Raw genomic sequence first — 20538 nt, forward strand, 5'->3', positions numbered from 1 at the left:
AGCAGGTGCTGAGCTCAGCCCCAGCCTGCACCATTCAGTGACCACTGACTGCCTCGGGAAAGAGCAGGTCAGAGGCACAGGAAGGAAGGGTCTGATGGGGTTGGAGCCTCAGACCTGACATTTACCTTGGACGGGAGAGTCCTTCTTGGGGATACGGAGCCCATCTCCACCTCCAAGTCATACCCCAGTGGGGGAACGCCCTCAGTGTGATCCGTCCACCCTAAGGTGGAGAGGATAGAAAAGCCCTCTCCCCTTAAAATCCATCAGCTGTACAGCCACCCCAGAGAACTCTCTAGAAGTACATCTGGCCATGCTCACCACTGCCCCAACCTTGGATGGCTACTCATCACCTAAGGTGAATGAAGTCCCAATCCTCAGTCGGGCTTTCACCACCCGGCAGCATCTAGATCTGTGCTGTCCAGCGTGGTGCCCCTGGCCACGCATGGCTATTCGAGCCTCTGAAATGTGGCTGCTGTGAGTTACAATGTATTTTAAGTGCAAAATGCCCATGGAATTACAAAGACTTAGGACAAAATAAAAGAATGTAAAACATCTCATTCATAATTTTTTTTTGCCGGGCGCGGTGTCTCACGCCTGTAATCCCAGCACTTTGGGAGGCCGAGGCAGGCGCATCACTTAAGGTCAGGAGTTTGTGACCAGCCTGGGCAATATGGTGAAGCCCCGTCTCTACTAAAAATACAAAAATTAGCCAGGCTTGGTCGTGCGCACCTGTAATCCCAGCTACTCAGGAGGCTGAGGCAGGAGAATCTCTTGAACCTGGGAGGCAGAGGTTGCACTGAGCCGAGATCGTGCCATGTCACTTCAGCCTGGGTGACAGAGCAAGACTCCATCTCAAAGAAAAAAAAAAGTATATATATAAAGTTTTTTTCTATTGACTAAATGTGGAAATGTTCATATTTGGAATACGCTGGGTTACATAAAATATCAAAATTTAGCCTGTTTCTTTATTCTTTCTTTCTTTTTGAGACAGAGTCTTGCTCTGTCACCCAGGCTGGAGTGCGATGGCGTGATCTCTGCTCACAGCAACCTCTGCCTCCTGAGTTCAAGTGATTCTCCTGCCTCAACCTCCTCAGTAGCTGGGTTTACAGCCGTCCACTACCACGCCTGGCTAATTTTTGGATTTTTAGTAGAGACGAGGTTTCACTATGTTGGCCAGGCTGGTCTTGAACTCCTGACCCCATGATCCGCCTGCCTCGGCCTCCCAAAGTGCTGGGATTACAGGCGTGAGCCACCATGCCCGGCCCTCTTTTTACTTTTTTAATGTGGCTACCAGGACATTTACAATAACATATGTGGCTCACATTATATTGGACAACACCAAATCACACTCTGTCCTTTTCTCTTTGCTTTATACCCAAGGATGCTGGGAACTCCAAGAGAAATCTCAATGTCCCTGGTTGTGAAGCAGAATGGGGTTTGATGAAGATTCAATGGGACTGTGAACATGAAGACCATGCCCAGTGGTGGGCATAGCAGAGGCGCCCAGAAGGAGTAATTATGACTGGGTGGTAAGTGTCCACCACCCACACCCCTCTCCTACCAACACCAACTCATTCATTTGTTCATACATTCATTCATTCAGGAAATATTCATTAATCATATATTATGAGCTAGAGACTGTGGCACTGAGCCAGGATCGGGCACAGGGCACCTGGCATGTACCTTCCCCCCATGTGTGGTCTGCATCACCAGAGATGTGACACTAACACAGAGGTGCTGTGAGCTCAGAGACTGAGGGTGCTGAGCAGGGGCCTGGGGGAGGGCAGGCCACCTGGAGCAGTGGAATTTGAGTGGCACCAAGGGGTCATTAAACTCTTCAGCTGTGGGGTCAGACTGACCTGGATCTGAATCCCAGGAATATAATAATAGCTTGCATGTACTTAGTTCTAAGTGCTAAGCCCCCTGTTAAGTACTTTGTTTGTTTATGTATTTAGTTTTCGAGTGAGATCTTGCTCTGTTGCCCAGGCCAGAGTGCAGTGGCACAATCACGGCTCACTCCAGCCTTGACTTCCCCAGTTCAAGGGATCCTCCCATCTGCACCGCCAAAGCAGCTGGGACTACAGGTGCACGCCGCTGCACTCGACTAATTTAAAAAAAAAATTTTTTTTGGTAGAGATGGGGCCTAACTTACTTTATGTTTATTTGTCTCTCCACCCTAAGTGAAAAGCATATTGTTTGTTAAAATTTCTAGGCTGGGCATGGTGACTCACGCCTGTAATCCCAGCAGTTTGGGAGGCCAAGGTGGGCAGACTGCTTGAGTTCAGGAGTTCAAGAGCAGCGTGGGCAACACAGGGAGACCCTGACTCTACAAAAAAAAAAAAAAAAAAAAATTGCCGGGTGTGGTGGCTCACATCTGTAGTCCCACCTAGAGGTTGAGGTGGGAGGATCACTTAAGCCCAGGAGTTCAAGGCTGCAGTGAGCAGTGATTGTGCCACTGTACTCCAGGCTGGGTCACAGAGCAAGAAAAATTGTCTCAAAAAAAATTTTTTTTAAGTGAGGAAACTGAGGCCCAAGGAGGTTAAGTAACTTGTCCAAGGTCACCAACTGAGGAAGGACGTAACCCCAAAGAATCTGACTTCAGAGTCTGCACCATGTTTTGAGGGCTTGAAGATAAGAGGAGCATTTAATGAGCACTTACTATGTGCCAAGCACTTTTCTAAAAACTTTGTAAGTAAGCTTTTATTTGTATAGTTTAAATTTTTATTTGTATAACTCATTTCATTCCATGCCAGCCCTAGGAGGTGGGTATCATTATTTCCATTTTACAGGTAGAGAAACTGAGGCCCAGAGAGACTAAGTATCCTGAGGTCACACAGCCAGTGAAAGTGGCAGAACTAGGTGGAACTTAGGCCAAGTACACCAGAGTTCATGCTTTTGACCACTCCACTTTACTGCTGCCGCTCAATCAATGAACATTGTTACTATTATCATTTGACTGGGACTTTATGAGGTGGGAAGGGAAGAATGCCAGTCTAGCTGGGAAGAATAATGGGAGTGAAGTCTGGGGAGGAGGGGGTGCGAATGCGCACATTAGGGAAGGAAAGTGTAGGATTTGGTGAGTGGGTGGGAGAGTGAAGGTCCCAGCACAGTGAAGTCTAGTGCCCAGGGAGGGCCAGAGTGGAGCCTAGATTCAAGAAATATGTTGGGACTGGGCATGGTGGCTCAAACCTGTAATCCCAGCACTTTGGGAGGCTGAGGCAGGTGGGTCACCTGAGGTCAGAAGTTCGAGACCAGCCTGGCCAACATGGTGAAACCCCATCTCTACTAAAAATACAAAAATCAGCTGGGCATGGTGGCAGGTGCCTGTAATCTCAGCTACTCAGGAGGCTGAGGTGGGAGAATCGCTTGAACCCAGAGGTTGCAGTGAGCTGAGATCACACCATTGGGCAACAGAGCAAGTCTCCAAAGAAACAAAACAAAACAAAAAGAAATATATTGGGAATTAAAGCTGTGGAAGAACTTCCTCCACAGTAAGAAACTAGCATGCTCTGGGCTCTCAAGAACCCCTACATTATGAGCTGGGTATGGTGACGCACGCCTGTAGTCCTAGCTACTTGGAAGGCTGAGGCGGGAGGATCTCTTGAGCCCAGGAGTTTGAGTCCAGCCTGGGCAATATATCAAGACCCCTGTATCTAACAACAACAAAAAGGATCCCTATTATGGGATTCAGTTTGTTATGGATTCAGTTTGAGATGCTTGAAAATGAACCAGTAGTGGTCAGAGCCAGACTGACCTGGCTCGGCTGGGTGGCCTTTGGAAAGTTACTTAACCTTCCTGTGCCTACATCTCCTTTTCTGTAAAGTGGAGGTAATAACAGGACCCTCTTCATGGGGATGCTGTTTAATACTACTACTAAATATAAAGTCTCTAGCAGTGTTTGGCACAAAGCAGCCCTTTAATATATTTCCTTTCTCTCCCCTCCTCCACCTCTAGGAAGATCTCCCCAAACCCCCAGCCACACAAGAATCGAGGTTAAAATCAGCAATGAATCTAGCACCACCGAGGTCCCTGGGGACCCCAGGTCAGTAAGGCGAGGGAGGAAGAAGAGAGGGCAATGTCAAGCCATCCAGTTTCCAAATGTGTCTAAGACTGAGAAAAAGGAATAAGTAGAACTTGTTCTCCTCTCCTTCCTGCTGTGTCAACTCCGAGTTATATAACTGAGCTTCTCTGTGAGGTGCCCCGTGGGGGCCTCCAGGAGGCAGGGTTGGCAGTGACGTAAATAAATATTTCTGTGCTCTCTGCCCCCGGGCTCAGGTTCTGAGCAAATACCACAGCCCGAGAGGGAGGCCCTGACAAAGAGGAAGCTCTTGGCTGTGAGTTGCCCTGTGTTCCAGGCCCAGCCCTGCCTGGAAGGATATGAACGGGTCACAGGCAGGTGCCTAATTAGGTGACGAGCGGTCACGGGAGTGTGATCTGGAAGGAGAGATTCCAATACAGCCAGGGCGTCGCGGAACCCTCGGTCGATTCTCCCTATGGGTAGAATCAAGCCCACTCTCCTACTCCACCTGGTGTTCAATGCCCTTTACAATTCAGCCCCCGCCACCTCTCTCCTACCTCCTCTCCCATCCCATCTGGGCACCCACCTACTCCACACCCTGGCTCCTTGAGACTACTGAGTTTTCCCAAGATCTGTCCCCTTTTTGGGAATGTCCTCCACTTCTTCCCTCCTCCATGAACTAGAAAGGGGGTGGAGTAGACAGAGATCAGGACTTTAGAATTAAACTGGGGATTGAACTCCGGCTTAGTTGTGTCCTCTTGGGCTCACAACTTAGCCTCCATGCCTGTTTCCTCAACTGTAAAGGAGGCTTTGCGACTCCTCTCTAGTTCCTTCTTGTTACACTCAAAGGAGATGATAATTGTTAATATTAAGTGTCAATCACTTAGCTTTACTGTATAGACCAGGCCTGTGTAAGAGTTTTGTGTGCATAAGTCGCTGAGCAGTGCATGTTAACCCCCTAGCAGAATGCCTGGGCCCTAGTGGGTGCTGATAATGTCAGTTTCCTTTTTCTCCAAGACCTGCCCAAAGCCTCTCCTCCTATCTGAAGGAGGTCAGGCTCCTCTGAGACTCTTCACAGCATCTCATAGGTACCTTAGTTATAGCACTCACCACCTGAAAGTGTTGTTATCAGTAGGGAGGTCCACTTTCTTTCTATTCTAGGTGCTCCTTGGGGGACAGACCTGCCTTACTTATAGCCATCCTGCCAGCACCCAGCACAAGGCCTGCTGTTTAGAAGGCACTTGAATGAATGAATGCGTGAATGCATGTGTGCGTATGGGCTGCGTGGAAGAGATGGGGTTAAGCAGGTACCTGAGGGTGGGTTGGCTCCGAACATACGCTTAACTCTCTGGGGTCCGGCTCCCTGACCTCAGGGCCTGGACCATCACAGCCCCTCTCAGCTCCGTGCAGACTCAAGGGGCAAGTCACAGCCTCCTTTGTACTTTTACATTGCTTGGACTTGGATATTTTTCTCGTAAAAAACCAGGATATTTGTCCCGGCAAAGGGTTTTTGGGCCATGAGGCATCCAAGAGGGGATCTAGAAGCTATGGACTGGAATTTCCAGAATTCAGGTTTATGAATCATAGACTTACCTCCACAGTGCCTGGCCTGACCTTGCACCCAGCATACAATAATTGTCTAATAAATGCTTAGTGGATTTGAGGCGGTGTGCTTTTTATGCCATTGTGGGGCTGGGATATGTCACTGTGAAGGAACAGAAGCCTCCAGCCTCTTCCCTGGGGAGCCACTTGTTGAAGGAATTAGAATTACAGACCTTTGCTTTCTGCACGGTTTCTCCATTGTTCCAAAAGCAATGATCATTTCCAACTTGCTACAGAACAAAGTTCTAATGATCTGTTGTGGGAATCAAGGTCTTCCATGAACTTGCCTCAGTCTTATTCCACCAGCCCCTGTCTCCTCTTCCCTTCCTCCGCCAGGCAGAATGAGCAATTTCCTGTCTCCAAAACCCACCAGTGCTTCCCAGCTATGCAAATCGCAGTTTCCAAAGACAGCCTCATAATATCTCCCATCCCATATTCTCTCCTGCAGTGTGACCCGGCCACTGCCCACATCAAGAGGCAGAGTCCATTTCTCCACTCCCTTGAATCTGGGTGGGCCCTGTGACTGCTTAGACCACTAGAATATGTCAGAAATGGCCAGGCACATGGCTCATACCTGTCATCCCAGCATTTTGGGAGGCTGAAGTGGGAGGATCACTTCAGCCCAGGAGTTAGAGACCAGCCTGGGAGCATTAGTCTGTTTTCTTACTGCTATAAAGAACTGCCCAAGACTGGGTAATTTATAAAGGAAAGAGGTTTAACTGACTCGAAGTCCAGCATGGCTGTGGAGGCCTCAGGAAACTTACAATCATGGAGGAAGGAGAAGGGGAAACAAGGTAACTTCTTCACAAGGTGGCAGGTTGGAGAAGTGCCGAGCGAAAGGGGAGGAGCCCCTTATAGAACCATCTGATCTCATGAGAACTCACTGTATCACGAGAACAGCATGGAGGAAACCACCACGATGATTTGATTACCTCCATCTGGTCTCTCTCTTGACAAGTGGGGATTAAGGGGACTACGATTCAAGATGAAATTTGTGCGGGGACACAAAGCCTAACCATATCACTGGGCAACAGAGTGAGACCCCATCTCTACAAAAAAATGCAAAAATTAGGCAGGCATGATGGTGTGCACCTGTAGTCTCAGCTACTCAAGAGGCTGAGGTGGGTGGATTGATTGAGCCAGGAGGTGGAGGCTGCAGTGAGCCGTGATCACGCCACTGCACTCCAGCCTGGGTGACAGAGTGAGACTCTGTCTCAAAACAGACACACACACACACACACACACACACACACAATCTTCTATCACTTCTAAAAATGGCCAGTGTCACTTGCCATTAATAGAAGGTAACGATGACATAAATTAGATGAAACAGATCAATGTCATTAAATTCTAGCTAGACAATGTCACTTCCCAAACTGTCCAAGCCCAGGGCTCACTCTCTCCTTGTTGAAAAGATGAACAAGTGTTGCAGTGACATTGGTACCCAGACTCTGGGTTCCAATATCTGGGCAGTTACAGTGTATCAGCTTCCGGGTCCCTGGATCCAGGATGTATGTGTCCTTGAATTCAACAGCTCCCTGTCAAGCTCAGTTTCAACCTCCAGGGAAGCCTTGAGATTCCTCCACTTTCCTGGTTATGGCAGATGCTGTAGCTCCCCAGTCTGGCCAGTTTTGCAGTATTTTGGGAGCCTCTAGCCTTTCCTATATTAAAAACAAACAAACAAACAAACGAGGTGTATAAAATCCCCTCCTGCCTAAAATGCCAAGTACTGCTTCTATTTCTTGCACTGAAGCCTGACTTCCCACAGTTCTCGCAGGATCTCCTGAACATTTCTTTTATTATTAATTTCCTGCAAGAGCATTTTCAATGTAGGTCTTTGTGTATTCCACCTTCTGAGGCTTTATTTGCCTAAGGATATTTTTGTTATGACCTCATGTTTGAATGACAAATTGGCTGGCTTTAAAATTCTGGATTGAAAGAGTTCTTTTTTTAAAATTACTAGTGACATCACTTCTTTGACTTTATTGGGTATTACTGTTGAGAAGTATAATGCCAACCCAGTTCTTGTTCCTTTGTATGCCATCTGTTATTTCTCCCTGCTCTTCTTCCTGGTCTTTCATATTCTTAATTTCCCCATGATACCTATGTGTGAATTTTTCCTTATTCTTTTCTACTGTTGGTTACTCTATGAGCTCTTTCAATCTGCACTCATTAAAAAAAAACTTTTGGAACACTTAAATCTCCATTATTTCTTCAATTATTTATTTCCTCATCTCCACTTTTATTTTTCTTTCCTTTTGGGAATCATATGTCTACTCTCCATCTCTCTCAGCAATTTTTTTTTTTTTTTTTTTTTTTTGAGACAGAGTCTCACTCTGTTGCCCAGGCTGGAGTGCAGTGGCGTGATTTCAGGTCACTGCAACCTCCAATCTCCCGGGTTCAAGTGATTCTTCTCTTGCCTCAGCCTCCCGAGTAGCTGGGATTACAGGCGCCCACCACCACACCCAGCTAATTTTTGTATTTTTAGTAGTGATGGGGTTTCACCATATTGGCCCGGCTGGTCTCAAACTCCTGACCTCAAATGATCTGCCTGCCTCAGCCTCCCCAAGTGCCGGGATTACAGGCGTGAGCCACTGCGCCTGGCCTCTCTCAGCTTTTCTTTTCTATGTGTTGTCTCTGTTTCTTTCCCTGTTGCTTTTGGGGATAATTCTCAATCTGATCATCCTATCTACTCACAAATTCTTCAGTTGTATCCATCCTGATATTCAGGCCGTCTATTATGTCTTTTATTTTTTAAATCTTAAATTTTTCATAGCTATTGTTTTGGCTTCAATCTGTCTTATGACTTCTTTTTTTCCTGTTCGTTGCAGCAGTTTTTTAATGAAAGCTGTATGTAAGATTACTTTATTCCACATCTTCCCAATTGCATTTTCCTTGTATTTGGCCTTTTCTGTTCCTACTTGGTGAGGTTTAGCTTTCTGCTCAAGGATCTCAGTCTTTGTTCAGGGTTAAGCACCCTGCGGGGCAAATGGCCAGCCTTCTCCCCCTGCATATGTCCAATGCAGATAACATATTTCTTCCCAGAAACTTGGACCACTTTGCTAATTTGCTGACCTCTATAGTGTCCTTGTGCAAACTGAGCCTCTTCATCCTTTCAGAGGCGCATGGACTGAACATTATATTTCTGTCTCAGCTCTTTGGAAAGAGGAGAAGACATAATCTTCCTGTAAATATGGGAAGCTGCACTAAATTACCGCTTATGGTTCTTGTGAGAGTCACAAAGATTTCTTGACTTTCAGAAGTCACTGAATTTCTTTTTCTTTTTCTTTTTTTTTTTTTTTGTTTTGTTTTTGAGAAGAAGTTTCTTTATTGTTGCCCAGGCTGGAGTGCAATGGTGTGATCTCGGCTCACCGCAACCTCCGCCTCCCAGGTTCAAGTGATTCTCCCTGCCTCAGCCTCCCAAAGTAGCTGGGATTACAGGCATGCACCACCACGCCTGGCTAATTTTGTATTTTTAGTAAAGATGGGGTTTCTCCATGTTGGTCAGGCTGGTCTTGAACTCCCGACCTCAGGTGATCTGCCCACCTCAGCCTCCCAAATTGCTGGGATTACAGGCGTGAGCCACCATGCCCAGCCAAGTCACTGAATTTCATTTTGGCCACTGTTGCTTCAGTGATAGCTAAGAAAAGGAAGTGCCTGTGACTTCTTGTTCTTGTATTATTTCATGAATTTCTTCCTTTATTTCCTTAAGGAGATAAAATCTTGGTCCATCTGCTTCAGTAATTCTGCTCTGAATGGCATATGTGGTTTGATTTATCTTTCTTTTGTAGTAGCTGCACTTCTCAAGTGTCTAATTATTTCGGCAGGTGAGTTCATGTCCCCCCCAGGGATGCCAGCTCTCTGTCTGGTAATGTGCCCTGGAGAAAGGGCATAAGGAGGGGGAAGGGATGAGCCCCAGGGCAGGAAGCTTCCTTGGCTTTTCTGCCTGGCACTCTGCCAGCTTCACCTTTAAGTTCCCAGAGAGAAGCAGGCTCAGCAAGAGGTAGACTCTGCTTGGGAGATTCCCTCAGCTGGGGGTGGGGGTGGGGGTGGGACTGTAGGGGCATTAGTGGAGAAGTCAATGCCTGATCCCTTGCCTGTTTTTGTAATTCCTCACTCCAGCAGGGCTGTAGCTGCCAATATCTGCACCAAAGTGAAAGGCAGTGATTGTTTCAAGACAAAGAGCAGGGGACCTGAAGCAGGTGAGCTTCCCTGAAGGGCAGAATAGCGGATAGGGTAAGAGTTCAGGCTCTGGGGTCTGTCAAGCATTTGTTCATTCCACATCGAAAGCTGGTATGTGGCGGGCATTGTGTTGGGTGACAGGGAGACAGTGGGGAACTGGGCACAATCCTCACCTTCAGGGAGGTTACATTCTGACAACAAACTAACAGTCGTGGATCCATGTTGGCACTGCCAGCTGGGCAACTCACTGTCTTTCCAAGCCTCAGTTTCTTCATCTGCAAGACGGAGATGATAATAGCACTCATTTATAGGGTTCCTGGGGCTTATCAGGAGACAAGGCTGCAAAGTGATTCGTGGAATGCCTGGCGCATTGAAGACTCTCAAAAATGTTAATTATTGTTGTTATTGTTGTGACGAATGACGCTGTTACTGGGAATTAGGTAGGAACTTGGAGCTGCTTAGAAAAAAGATAAATGAATTGCTTTTCATCCTCTGGGCAAACCAGTTACCCTTAGGAGGCAGAACATTCAGAATTTCAAAGAAAGAGGATTGAGTAGGCGTGGATCTTAAAAAGTTGAGGTAAAAAGCAGCAAGGCAAAGAAACAAAAAACCAAGTTTCATTTTCCAGCAAGAACTATTAATATCATTAAAGGTGTTCAGATTTTGGATAACTGGTCTCCTTCTCCAGTTCTTTGTCCCTCCCTCCCTTTTTTTTGAGACGAAGTCTCGTTCTTGTCCCCCAGAGTGGAGTGCAGTGGCGTGATCTCAGCTCACTGCAACCTCTGCCTCCCAGATTCAAGCGATTCTCCTTCCTCAGCATGCTGAGTAGCTGGGATTACAGGTGTGTACCACCACACCTGGCTAATTTTTTATTTTAAGTAGAGACAGGGTTTCACTATGTTGGCCAGGCTGGCCTCGAACTCCTGACCTCAGGTAATCTGCCCACCTCAGCCTCCCAAAGTGCTGGGATTACAGGCATGAGCCACCGCGCCCAGCCCCTCCCTTCCTTCTTTCTTACTCAAGGCAGTACTGTGAGGTTAGAGCTTCCACAGTGATGGGCCTGGCTGGAGTTTCATCCCTTTGCTTGTTAGCTGGAGGACCCATGTCTCCATTAGGTGCAGGTGGCATGATGCCCAGAGTAATTTTAGGGGCCACAAAAAATGTTTTTATTTCTTTTAAAATCCAGAGGAAAAAGTGACTTTCAGGTTGCAGAAGATGTTTTGATATACCCATGCAGTCATATAAATATCATTGTAAATATTTCTTTTTCTTTTTTTGAAACAGACTTTCACTCTTGTCACCCAGGCTGGAGTGCAGTGGTGCAATCTCGGCTCACTGCAACCTCTGCCTTCCCCATTCAAGCGATTCTCCTTCCTCAGCCTTCCAAGTAGCTGAGATTACAGGTGCTCGCCACCATGCCCAGCAATTTTTTTTTTTTTTTTTTTTTTTGTATTTTTAGTAGAGACAGTGTTTCACCATGTTGGCCAGGCTGGTCTTGAACTCCTGACCTCAGGTGATCCGCCCTCTTTGGCCCCTCAAAGTGCTGGGATTATAGGCGTGAGCCACAGAGCCAGGATGATTTTAAATATTTCTTATGGGGCATGGGTCCCGTGAAGGCAAAATTGCCCCAGGCCCAGGGAAGTCAGAATGCATCCCCAAGGGCACCATGGAACAATAATACTCATCTCTGGGGGTGTTAAAGGGCCAGGGCTTGTATAGCATTCTGCACTGTGTGGGCACCTAAGAAGCTCTCAGCAAGCAAGTTAACCATTTGTTTTCCTCTATGAACTGCAAGTTGAAACCTTAGGAAACCCCCATGAGGGTCATGGGATTGGGCCAGCAGCGAGGGGAAAAGTTGCACAACTGCTTTTTTTTTTTTTCTATGAGATAGGGTCTTGCTCTGTCACCCAGGCTGGAGTGCAGTGGTGCCATCACAGCTCACAACAGCCTCAACCTCCTGTGCTCATGTGATTCTCCCACCTCAGCCTCCCGAGTAGCTGGGACCACAGGTGCACAACACCACACCTGCTAAAGTTTTTGTTATTTGTAGAGACAGGGTCTCCCTATGTTGGCCAGATTGGTCTCAAACTCCTGGGCTCAAGTGATCCTCCTGCCTTGGCGTGAGCCAACACCCCGGGCCCACATTTTTTTTTATTACACAACAGACTAAGGAAATACCCCAGGTGGAGGAACAGATGAAAACTTCAAAGCAAGGCCACTGTGTTCCAGGGTGTGCAAGAAACCAGACAGGCAGCAAAAAGAGCTCTTTCTGAATTCCCAGTGCAGGTGTTAGCAAGCCCTGAAGAGGTGGGCTGAGTGAATGAACAAATGAATGAACCAATGACGAGTGAATTGTGGGCGAATTTTTAAATCCTGAGGTTGTTTGCCCCAAAAGGTAGCTCCCTAGACACAAGTTTCCTCAGAGGCAAAGGGAAACAAATTTTTTTTTTTTTTTTGAGACGTAGTCTGGCTCTGTCGCCCAGGCTGGAGTGCAGTGGTGCGATCTCGGCTCACTCCAAGCTCTGCCTCCCGGGTTCACGCCATTCTCCTGCTTCAGCCTCCAGAGTAGCTGGGACCACAGGCGCCCACCACCACACCCGGCTAATTTTTTGTATTTTTAGTAGAGACAGGGTTTCACCATGTTAGCCAGGATGGTCTTAATCTCCTGACTTCGTGATCCGCCTGCCTCGGCCTCCCAAAGTGCTGGGATTACAGGCGTGAGCCACCGCACCCGGCCACAAATTCTTAATAGATGATTGCAGAGGGTACTGTTGTCTCTGGCTAAATTAGGAAACTGAGGCTCAGAGAGGTGATGTGGCTTGAGGCAGAGTACAGGGCTTAACGCCCTGCTCATCTCTGCCTCCTCGGGGCTGTTACTTGGAGCAAAGCCCTCCAAGCCCAGAGGCCCCAAGCAGGTACCAGCCCCACAAGGGCCCCCATAGTTCAGGTGTGTCCAGCCCAGGCAGGAGGCCCCTCGGAGAAGGCCTGAGCCCAGCTAGAGAACAGGCCTCTCTGTCTTAGAGGTTGGCACACCCTCTATTCCTTCCTTAGACTAAACTGCAGCCACTACCTCGGGGAATTTCAAACCACATGAGAAGGTCCAGCCCCACTAGCCAGCTCCAGCTCTGACTCCACCCCCTCAGCTTCACCCACACCCCTGCCCTGCTCAGGATCCACCGAGACTCACTGCTGGCTCTTTTCTTGGCTCAGTCCCTTTCCTTCTTCCTGCCTCCTCCTGCTCACCTAGGATCTGTACTTCTGATTAGGAATTCATTTCAGTGTAAACAGCAAGAAATCCATCCTGCTAGGTCCCAAAGCAAACAGCGGGACTCCAGTGGCCGAGATGCCAATGACTGCCTCAGGAGACTGGATGGATGGAGACGGGGAAACCGATAGGGGAACTAGAACAAGGCTTGGAGGTTGTCCAGGAGAAACAAACCGGCCGCTGCTTCCAGGCTGACTTCAGAGGCCCTTGGACAGCAGCATGCAAAGTGGACATCTTACCACAGGCACTTCTGGCCAGCAACAGGTTTAGCCCAAATTACAGAAGTTCTGTTTTGGATATTTCTCTTCGATATCAAATATATATCTTTTTAAAAGTCAGGTGAATAGATGTAATTTTGGGTCTTTTCTTTTCATCATACATGAGTTTTTTTTTTTTTTTTTGAGAGATTAAAAGAGTTTATTGGGCAACTTAAAATCTACTTTACCTTTCTTTTCTTTTTAACTTTTCATCCCAATTTATTGGAAGACTGAAAAATAAAGGGAAGTGTTGCTGCATTTCCAATTCCCGGAGAACACCACCGCTTACTGAGTGTGGAAAGCTGTTGGAGTTAGGAGAGATGCTCTTCCCCAACTCTACGTGACCCTTCACATCATGTCCAGGTCCCGGTTTGCAAACCCTGAGAGTGACAGTGCGCTCCGCTCCCCGTAGAGATCCTGTCACCTCTAACACACTATGACCCTGTGTCCCAGGAGCAACAGGATGAGGGGAGGTCAGCTTGGACGTCACTTTCTCCTCTGGGAGCCCCGGGAACAGCGACATAGTGTGAGGCCTCCCCTCATGTGTCAATGTCTAGCACTAGATCCTTTTCTGAGAAAAGGCATTGATGATGGTGGGAGAGAGGGCGGAGGTACCAAATGTGAGAGAGGGGATGGGGACAGTGGGGGGACCACACAATGAAACAAGAAGCTCATGGTCAGTTTTGTCAGAATCTCCTCTCTCAAAGCCAAAAGCCCCGTCCTCAGCCTGGGTGGATGCATTCCACATAGATTCCTTGAGCCCCTCCTGTGAGCCAGACGCCATGCTAGGTGGGGACAAAGTGAGAAGCAAGGCAGGCTTGCTCCCTGCTTTTCTAGAGCTTAGGGCAAAACACAGATATTAAACAAGGGTTGTTGGCAATTATGGAAAGTGCTACAAGGAGAAGCTTCGAACTTGGCCTCCTTAGGGGGTCCAATGCCTCCCAACTGTTGATATACTCCTCCAGTCTCCACCTGCACTTTAGAACTTTGCTTCTCACATATTCATGGTCAACCCAGGGAGATGGAAACCCACTGCAGCTGCCTGCCAGGACATCACAAAACTAAAACTAGCTTTGCTTAGAGTGGCTCTACCTCAAGGACACAGCTCCTTCCTGACTTCAAGCAGGAATGGCCACAGTCCACATGGTGCTATGGAGCCCAGGAACTGGCCCAGGGGATAAGCTGTTGATAGGAAACCACTACACCAGATTCCCACAGAGCCCAGCCAGTTCCTCAAGCCCAGCTCACTATATGCCCAGCTCACCACACACGCCGCGGCTGGCTGGCTTGGCACCATGCTGCCTCCCCACAGCTCACCTCGGCCCCAGCCAGCACGGAGACCAGCAGGGACAAGGTGAAGAATGCCCCATGCCATGAAGGGGTCATGGGAACCCCCTTCCCATTTCCTCCTCCCCTCCCACCAGGCATTCATGGTCCTTTGGAGTCTCTTGGCTGCCCTTCTGTCCCCTCTCCCCACTTAGAGGACATGAGTAAAGGTATTGGCCTACCTAGAGTTCCTGCCCCATCATCCACTCCCACGGGCTGATGGGACTCAGGATTCCAGGGTGTTATGTGCCCTCCTCTATCCCGGTGCTCTGGCTGTGCCTGTCACTTTCTACTACCACCACCAACACACATACGCACACACACGCACACACGCGCGCACACACACATGCACACACGCACACAAGCACACACATGCACACATACACACATGCACCATAAGAGGGGGTGCCTATAATCTGTTGCTCTGGGTTTCTGCTTATAACTGTTCTATCCACCTAGACCACCGTCTCTGGTATCCATACCCACCTCTTAGAACCAGCCATCTGTAAATTCACTATTTGTGCCAAGCATTGTAGTTCATATGCATTCATTCATTCATTGGACAAATATGTATTGAGACCTACTGCATGCTGGGCACCGTGCTGGTGCTGGGGATACAAGGGTGAACCAAATAGGCATCATCCCTGCCCCCAACCAGCTGCTAGCAGACATTAATAGCTCATGTTTATTGAGTGCCTACTATATACCGACCCTGTGTTAAACACTTTATGAGTTATCTGATTTAATCTGTCAGAGAAATTGTTTCATTTAAGGAGCACATCAAAGTGAACCATAGAGAAAAGTGTGGACTTGCCCGAGACTGTTGGACGGCCTTGGCTGAGGGGTAAAGCAGGGACTCCAAAGCGCTACCCTAACCACCACCTTTCCTTTCCCTGCCCCACTCAGATGCCACCTCCTCCAAGGAGCCTTCCGGAATCTTCTCCCAGACTCAAGGGCTGCCTTGGTCTGTCTAATCCAGCCTTCATATTTGACACAGCCATCTCCTCCCACAAGGATACCCAGCGAACTGGAGCCGTCTCTGCATCCTTCCTCAGGAGCGCTGTTGGATGAGCGACCCCCGAGCCCCTCCAAACGTGCAGCGAATGGGAACTAGGGCCCTGGGCTCCTTCTCTGCCGTGGGTTTTCATCTCGCTGAATCGCAGATCTTCCGGAGGGGCCTCTGCATAGGGCCGACCCATCAAGGCGCCCATTTAACAGATGAGGCGGATAAGGCCCCAAGTGGGTAAAAGTTCCTTGTATCTCCAGGCCGGGTCAAGGTCGACTCTCTTTTCTTCCAGCGAGCCTCGGCCCCTCCGCCAGAGGCTTGGGTGGGGAGGGGACGAGGAAACGACCTCGTCTCCAAAACCCACTGGAGATGATCAGCCTCCCCGGACCACCACCCCGGACCAACGCCCTCCCGCTCAGACCCCAGGCACTTCCTCCAACAGATGTGGGGGCAAGACTGGGGACCCCTCGTCTCCACCCCCGGGCCCTCCTTCGCCCAGCGCGGCCGGCAGGTGGACAGGAAGCCACCGCACCTGGGCCGGACCGCTCCTCGCTCCCCGCAGCCCCGGGCAACCCCGGCGACCAGGCGCCTCCTACCTGCTCTGTCGAGCCCCGCTCGGCCTCCCGTCGGCACCGCCGCGCTCCCAGCCAGGGTCTCCGCCGCCGCCCGGCGCTGCCACCCTGGGATCCCGCCCCCGCCCGGAGCGTCCCGCCCCCGGCCCCGCCCCGTGCAGGTGATCCCGGGGAGGCCGGGGGCCGCGCCGGGGGTGCCAGGGTCCCGCACACTGGAGTGGCGGCGCCTCCCCGTGGTGTCCCCGCGCCTGGGTCCTTTTTGGGACTGGCTCTGGCACTCCCGGGCACTCAGTCCAGTACAGAAGTCCAGCAGGAGGCTTCCAGGTCGTGCTCCTCCGAGGGGTAAAGAGAGGGAAGGGGCCTCACAAACACACCCAGGTGAGCTCCAGGCACTTTGAGTAGGGTCTTTAAAGGAGCACGGTGCTAACCTGATTGAAGGTTTTGGGGGGCAGCTGGGGATTCAGACAACCACAAAACGTTAGACCGGGAGGAAACAGGCTTGGCAGCCGGCAAGTGTCAAGAACTCGGGCGCTGTAAGATCAAAGGCTCCTTCCTCCCCAGGCTGTCGAGCTTCCAGCTGTATCCCAGGAGCCCAGGGCGATATCCCTGGCAGGCAGCAAGCACTCAATCAATATTTATAGACAGTGGGAAGAGACCTCGGAGAGGGGATCTCTTCTTTCAGAAACAGGGAAGCTGAGGCCCAGGAAGCAGAGGTGAGCACAAAGTCTTACAGCAGGTTAGTAACAGAATCAGGAGTAGAGGCTGGTTTCCCGGTTCTGTTTTCAATTGATTTCCAGAAAGTGATTGCATCTGGGCCGACTGCCTTGCCGCTCAGTGCCTGTGAGATGCTTTCAAACTCTCCTCAGCTAAGAACTAAGATTTTTATAGGAAAAAAAAACCCTGTATTTTTATAGGAAACTCTAAGGTAGTATTTATTTATTTATTTATCTTTGAGACAGGATCTCACTCTGTAGCCCAAGCTGGAGTGCGGTGGCACAGTCTTGGCTTACTGCAACCTCTGCCTCCTGGTTCAAGCGATTCTCTTGCCTTGGCCTCCGGAGTAGCTGGGATTACCAGCACATGCCACCACACGCGGCTAATTTTTGTGTGCGTGTATGTATATATATATATTTTTTTTGGTAGGGACAGGGTTTCACCATGTTGGCCAGGATGGTCTTGAACTCTTGACCTCAAGTGATCCACCAGCCTTGGCCTTTCAAAGTGCTGGATGAGCCACCACTCCCAACCCACTTTATTTTATGGAGACTGGGTCTTGCTCTCCCGCCCCAGCTGGAGTGCAGTGGCGGGATTTTGGCTCACTGCAGCCTCTAACTCCTGGGCTCTAGCGATCCTCCCACCTTGGCCTCCCAAAGTACTGGAATCACAGGCATGAGCCACCATGCCCAGCCGCAAGGTGGTATTAACAAATATTGACTGAGAGTGTAATCCTGTAATTCTACTTTCTCATCAAAGACTTGAGACACTTGAGCATGGTCTTTAAGGAGCATGGCGCTAATCCGTGGCTTCAAGAGCTTCCCTGTGGGGGGGAGGCAGACCTGGTTACAGGGAGAGGCCACAATCTGGGGAGAGGAGTCCAATGGGAGCCTGCTCTGGCCCTGAGGCCTGAGTTCCACAGTAAATGGCACTGGGGGGGGCCACTTCGGGATGCTTCTGGAAGCTTTTCCAGGTTTGTTTGTGGGGGCAAGAGCCCCCAGTGCATGGTCTCAGGTTCAAATCCTGGCTCCACTGCTTACTACTCACAAGAAGGGAGTAGTTTCTGAGACGTTTCTTTCTGTAAAATGAAGAGAAGATACTTCAGTATAGTTGTGATGAGGATTAGAAATGAGATCACACTTGTGAAGTGCCAGGTAAGTGCGAGAATGATTATACCAAGTGGCAGGAGCTGGGAAGGGGGACTTTGATGTCTTAGATAGGTCCTTCTCTGTGGGGTTTGGTAGTCTTCAGCCTTCTGTTATCTATGGCTCAAGCCCACCTTCTGCTTTGTCCCTTAATTCAGGCTGGCTAAGCCACAGGACACCTGCCGTGTCAGAATGAGTTTGTGCACACCGACAGTAAGGGGTTTGGGAAGGGAGCTCTTCCTTGCATCAGCCCTCCCATAACCAGGGTCAGACACACCAGCCAAGCCCAGGAGGCAGAAGCATGAAAAGGCTCTTCATTGCTCAGCATATTCACTCATTAAGTGCTACACAGTGTTCACTATAGGCCAGACACTTTGCAAGGTAGGGCAGAGTCAGTGGTGGCCCCTCCCTGCCCTGTAGACCTCACCTTCCAGTGGGGCTGGGGTTGGAGGAACAGATGACCCAAGCACAAAAGATGGTAACAAAGTAGTGAGACCATCTGAAAAGTTCTAAAGGAAATAATAATATGGTGTCATTGATTATTATGGGTGGGAGGGCAGGGGCTCCCACAGAAACCCATCTGCCAGGGGAGGACAGAGGAGCTGAGACCCAAAGGACAAGCAGGCAGGTGAGGAGGGGCCGGAGCTGGGGCTGGGGAGCACTCTAGAAGGGAGCAGGGTGGGATAGGGTGGGGGAAGCAGAAGGTTGGTTTGTGCAAAGATCCTAAGGCCAGTATAGCAACCAAAGCCAGGGGTGGTTTCAGGGAGAGTGGACAGAATGAGGTCAGAGGCAGGCAGAGATCAGATGTGAGGTCTTACAGGTCAGAGTAAGGATTTTATTCCAAGGACTAGGGAAAGCCATGGAGGGTTTCCCCTTGCAATTAAGGAAAGCAACAGGCTGGGGGCGGTGGCACACACTGTAATCCCAGAACTTTGGCAGGCTGAGGCAGGAGGATCACTTGAGTCCAGGAGTTCAAGACTAACCTGGGCAACATGGCAAGTTCCCATTTCTACAAAACAAATTTTAAAAATTAGCCGGCCATGGTGGTGCATGGCTATAGTCCCAGCTGCTTGGGAGGCCGAGGTAGGAGGGTCACTTGGGCCTGGGAGGTAGAGACTGCAGTGAGCTGAGATCACATCACTGCACCCCAGCCTGAGTGACAGAGCTAGACCCTTTCTCCAAAAAAAAAAAAAAAAAGGAGAAAGAGGAAAAAAAAGATTTTGAAAGGAATTTAATGGAATATTAAAAAAGTGTGGTGATTTTTCATTTTTAAAATAAAGATGATGTTTATATATAAATCAGTTTTATTAGTCAATGAAAATTGCTTATACAATTACCCAACATCCCAGCACTTTGGGAGGCCAAGGTGGGAGGATCACCTGAGGTCAGGAGTTCGAGACCAGCCTGACCAACATGGCAAAACCCTGTCTCTACTAAAAATAAAAATTAAAAAAAAATAGCTGGGCGTGGTGGCGCGCACCTGTGATCCCAGCTACTCAGGAGGTTGAGGCAGGAGAATCACTTGAACCCAGGAGGCAGAGGTTGCAGTGAGCCGAGATCGCACCGCTGCACTCCAGCCTGGGTGACAGAGTGAGACTCCATGTCAAAAAAAAAAAAAAAAATTACCCAACAAACCTCTCCAGTTTCGGATGTTACCATATGGCGTCTCAGGTGCTGGGGGATTTTAAAATAACAAAAAACGGCTGCTTCCCTGTGGAAAATACTCAGAGACAACTGGTTATCCTTCCTTTTCTTATTAGCAGAAGATGTAACTATAAACTAGCCTTTGAGTGGCTGTGTTTTCATCTCCTGGCCAGGCATGTCCAGTCTTTCATGTCTCCCCTCAAAGCCTTAATCTGCTGTTTATGGCTTTTGAGATGGTTGCTGGGGAAACCAGCCAAATGTCATGTGGGATTAGAATGCAATTTCAGGGGAGGAGACGAAGCACAGAGAATTATGAGTCCAGAGAAACCCAAGTCCACATTGTTTAATCTAGTATAGAGAGAGAGAGAGAGAGGAAGGGAGAGAGAGAGAGAGGGAGGGAGGGAGAGAGAGAGACAGAGAGAGAGAGAGGGAGAGAGAGAGAGAGACAGAGAGAGAGGGGGAGAGAGAGAGAGAGGAGGCAAACATACCTAGGCCAATTGATTTTGAAACAATTCCGTGTCTCTCAACTAAGTAGGCAGAGAGTAGAGGGAGCAGCAAAGGCCACAACACACAGGCCAAGGTTCTAAATGACCTACAGGGCTCGTAGTGCAGTGTGTCATGTGGCTGTTCCCAGATGGACACGTGCTGGGTGGACATGAAGTGCGGAGGAGGACCAATGCCCCTCCCCACACACTGCTGTCTTGCGTGTGGTCTAATTCCCATCTTACCTCTAGGAGCATCTGGCGATAGAGAATGAGAAGACAAGAGAGTGACAGGGGCGGAGTCAGGGGTCTAATCTCCCTGCGA

At 49.2% G+C, this 20538-nt stretch overlaps 1 protein-coding gene across 1 annotated transcript in view; it reads right to left on the reverse strand.

Annotated features, from left to right (window-relative positions):
- Nucleotides 1-16292, reverse strand: part of NCMAP (non-compact myelin associated protein) — a 53696-nt gene extending 37404 nt beyond the window's left edge. Inside the window, exon 1 of the mRNA XM_063670086.1 lies at nucleotides 16253-16292. The gene's annotated coding sequence lies outside the window, so the exon portion shown is untranslated. The remainder of the gene's footprint in view (nucleotides 1-16252) is intronic.
- Nucleotides 16293-20538: the final 4246 nt, after the last annotated feature.

The sequence above is a fragment of the Pongo pygmaeus genome, chromosome 1 (assembly GCF_028885625.2).
Source record: "Pongo pygmaeus isolate AG05252 chromosome 1, NHGRI_mPonPyg2-v2.0_pri, whole genome shotgun sequence".
Lineage (NCBI taxonomy): Eukaryota > Metazoa > Chordata > Mammalia > Primates > Hominidae > Pongo > Pongo pygmaeus.